At 43.0% G+C, this 4317-nt stretch overlaps 1 protein-coding gene across 3 annotated transcripts in view; it reads right to left on the bottom strand.

Annotated features, from left to right (window-relative positions):
* Fank1 (fibronectin type III and ankyrin repeat domains 1) overlaps positions 1-4317 on the bottom strand; it is a 129123-nt gene that overhangs the window by 40763 nt on the left and 84043 nt on the right. The gene's annotated exons all lie outside the window — the stretch shown is intronic.

The raw sequence follows: 4317 nt of genomic DNA on the forward strand, positions 1-4317 counted from the left end.
ATTTTTATTCTTTGACAATTTCATGTGTATCCATGGTGTGTTTTGATTGTACTCCTTTGATTTTTACCTGGTCTTACCTCCTGCGCTGGATAGCTTTAGTGTCAACTTGACACACCTGGGTTGAGGGAGCCTCACTTGGGGAATTGCCTCTATTGGACTGGCCTGTGGCCATGTCTGAGGGGCATCTTCTTGATGAGTGATGTGGGGAGGGTCCAGCCCACTGTGGGTGGTGCCACCCCTGGGCAGGTGGGCCTGTGTTGCATAAGAAAGCAGGCTGAGCAGGGGCCAGGGGTTCAGGCCAGTAAGCAGCGTTCCTCCATGGCCTGTGCTCCAGCTCCTGCCTCCAGGTTCCTGCCCTGAGTTCCTACCTTGGGCTCCCAGATGAACTGTGACCTGGGAGATGTAAGCTAAATAAACCCTTTCCTCCCCAAGTTGGTAGTGGTCAGAGTGTTTTGTCACAGCAATGGAGAAACAAACTAAGACAAACGCTCAACCCAAAGAGTAACAGAAATCACGTACTTAGGAAACAGCGTGATCCCGTCGGCAGCCAGACTTGTTTCTTCGCTGCCGCCTCCCCTCTCTGCCCCTCACCCTGTGACCTCTACCCTCTTGTTTTCAAAGTCTTTTCTTAAAAAGTTTAGTGTGTGCATGTCTGTGAATGTGGACCGTCACACTCAACTTTCCAGAGTCGGTGCTCACCTTCCACCTCGTTTTGAGACAGGGTCTCTCTTACTCCTGTTACTTCACCCCAGCTGGCTGGCCTGTCTCTGATCGCATCCTAAGAAACCTGGGTTTACAGATGCACACTGCCACATCCTGCTTCTTACATGGGTTCTAGGGACTGAACACAGGCTGTCAAGTTTGCATGACAAATGCTTTTATCTACTGAGTCATCTCCCTTAGTTTCTTCTTTAATGTGATCATGTGATGCACCCCGTCACCCACCCCCTCCCCTGCTAAGGATTGAGAATGGAGAGGATGAGACAGCCAACCCAGCCTTCACAGGGTCTACCTTGGACCGACTCTTACCCCCTAAAAGTTATCACAGCTGTGATCATTGTACTAAAAGGAAAAAGACTGGGGTGCCTGGAACATTTGTGCTCACACCTCAAGGACAAAGCATCAAGGGCAACGAGGAGCATCAGAAGAGCAGGAAGGACTCGGTCTCCCTTCGCTGTCAGCAGTAACATGCACTGGAAACTTGCTAAACCTAAGAACGAATCCCATCATTTTAACAGCAATAGAATGATCCCTCTAATAGAAAGTGCTCTGGAGAAAAGTTCACAGTCATCATCCACGGGCCCACCGAGTGCCCATCTCTAAGAGTCACCAAGTAGAAACAGAGCCCCGTGCTGTCACCTTCATATCGGTAGCAATATTTGCCACACTCTGGCTCTTCCAAACGGGGTTCCCGTATAACATTCAACATCCCCCTGTTCCAACGGCTTGCTTCACTGATTTGCAATAAAAAATGGATAAACAGAAGGGCTGGATGAGCTTACCATATAAGAACAAGTGTTGTACTGTAAATCTCACTCTGTATGTCCCAAAGCCTCACTCATTGTAAACAGGTTACCAGGGTATACACAAAAAAATAAATTACAGTTTCACAACCAGTAATAGAAGAACCAAGATCATAAATCAGGTATTAATTATAAACAATGGCCACTGTTCTCTGCATTTATCAGAATGTCATTCCCGGTGGAAAGCCTGCTCCCACTAGGGGACTGTTTTCATACTCATCTGTTTCTTGGCTCTGGGCATGTGAACCAAGATTCACGCTCAGACCCTTCGTGGCAAGCAGTAACTAAACCCGTTCTGCAAAGAGAATTCAATGGCAGCTACTTCATCATCACTGTCCTTCCAGAACTTCTCTCTGCCTACGTATAAAACCTCTCGATTTACTTCCCTTCTCTGCACTAGGTAAAAGCGTGCGGCTATGATCTGAGCTTGAATACGCATCAATCTTTTTAAACGTCCCATGAGGTATCACTTCGCCTTCCACCTTTCCCAACCTCCTTCCCCAGCCCCTTCTCCTGCTTCTCAGATAACATCCTCTTCTCACGCACTCAGTTTCCTTAACTGTTTAGGACAGAGCTACTTTGAATCATCTTCGAACCACTAGTTGCACTCACTGCTGTATATAAACACACTTCACATTCAAAACTCAAATGGCAAAATACCATGAATGCAAACTGGCACCTGCAACATTGAGATGCGGCCTTGCTCAACTAGGAGCGTCCCTGCCTGTGTGCTGAGAGTTCTCAAGAGCGCGTTTTGTTGGCATTCTTTTTTAAACAAAAATAGGTATTTAGATATTAAAAAAAAAACTTAAAATATATTATTTAGCATTTGTCCCAAAATGGAAGCATTGTTATTTCCTTTTCCAATATAAAAACAGCCCCTACTCATTCTTTAAAAGAAAAAAAAAATCAAATATTGGGTTGACATAAGAACCTTAAATGAAGGTAAGCACTGCTTAGTATCCCCAGGAAAAGAATTCTCACAACACATGGAAATTTTATTTATTGTTATCATGTCTCATAATTATTAAAAAAAGAAAATGAGAATGTAAAAGATGTTTAAAGGATATGGGAATGGAAATACTTTCCAAAATAGAAAAAACGAGAAAGCCTAAGCAAGAAATGAAGGTCTGTGTAGGTTTGCTATGATATATAAAGGGTGAGACAAAAATAATATACACATAATCTTCAAATTTCTAAGGTCATAGTTTAGTCAACTAGTTTAAGGAACAAAATATATGTCTAATCAAGGTTTATTTGAGAATGTCTGGTTTTTGCCCAAGCTTTACCTATATAGCACATTGTAATTAAAAGTACCAGACTGGTGGAACTAACCTTCTTGGATGTTTAACAGCCATAGTTTGAGGCCTATACTAATCTGGTCAGAGGGACTTAAAGGACAGGTTGTGCTCCTTGCCCAAGTCGACTAAGTTCCAGGGCACTACGGAGCATCTCTCAAAATGTCCTGTAACTGTGGTGAGTCACCTGTCTTCCTGTTCAGGGAGGCCATGAAGACCCCACAAGATGGACTTGAACCAGTGTCCAGTCTACAAAGAGGAGGGTCAGCTCAGAGGAAACATCTCATTCATGCTTCCAAGTGAAGCCAGACATGGTCGAGCAGGTCCTTTGACTTATCTTCACATAGATGGAACTGGTAAAAAAAAAAAAAAAAAGGAGCCAGGGGCTCCTCCCAAACCCATGTGACCCCTGAGGAACAGATACTCCAATGACCTAAAGAGTAAAGATAAATTGGTTTATTTGGGCCAAGTGTATGGTCTTAAACACCCAAAAGGAAAATATAACCAAAGATTAAACTGATCAGCATATTTCTTTAAAAGTTCAAGGGATTACACTTCCCAGACATTAGCCTTAAGTCTATATAAAATGTTAGACAATTATTTCTCATTGATGATTTTGTTCCTAATCAGAAAGTGCTGCTCAGATGTAAGACTTCAAATCTTGGTCTACAATACTGTAGTGCCCACCTGTAGGTAAGGGAAATAATCCACTATTGTTCTAAAATGATGGCTAAATTAGTTTTCTCCCCCTATCTAGAAGCCTTTGAGAGGGAACTGACACTGATTCTAGCCACTCCAACAGCTATCAAAGTGCCTGAAAATAAATCCTGAATCTATCACTCTCAAGTCCAGCCTTAGCAAACTAAAGAAAAATGAGGAGAAACCCAACAGAGAGATGCTTTTGGAAGCTCTCGTCAAGAAATCCCAATGGACTCTGATATGAACATTTGAAATTTCAAAACTCTGGTTTGAAATTTGAAAAGTCAAACATTTGCCCTGTTCTGACTTTTTTCTGGTTCTCATCTAGAACTTGTAATGCTAACTACTCTTGCCTTTACTTCTCCTTCACATCCCCTATTCACCAGTCAAGGATTTTCTTTTCTCCCTACAGATAAGAGTTGTGCAATTTGGGAGTCTTTTAGATAGACTCACTGAAAGGGTACCCCAATTGCCTCACCCTGCGTCCCTGCTCATCATGGAAGATGCCAGAATGGTCTGTGTCCTGGATTACCTCTTCAGAGGATGGTGTGATAAGAATAGGAGGCAGGAATTGGATAGGCAGTTAGGGTAAAAAGACCCCAAAGAAAAGTAGCCAGTTTCTTGGCTAAAAGTCAAAATGTCCTTGGGCCACTTAGCAACATACTCTGTTCCAAAGGCCAAAAATGTCAAAAGTATTTGGGAGCTCTTATCTAATCCCTAAAACATTTTAGGGTTACCTCTTCAGAGGTGGGAATGTTGGAGGGGAGGGAGTGGGCATGGATTTGATCAAAACACCT

The sequence above is a fragment of the Nannospalax galili genome, unplaced genomic scaffold (genome assembly GCF_000622305.1).
Source record: "Nannospalax galili isolate Female #2095 unplaced genomic scaffold, S.galili_v1.0 scaffold362, whole genome shotgun sequence".
Taxonomy (NCBI): domain Eukaryota; kingdom Metazoa; phylum Chordata; class Mammalia; order Rodentia; family Spalacidae; genus Nannospalax; species Nannospalax galili.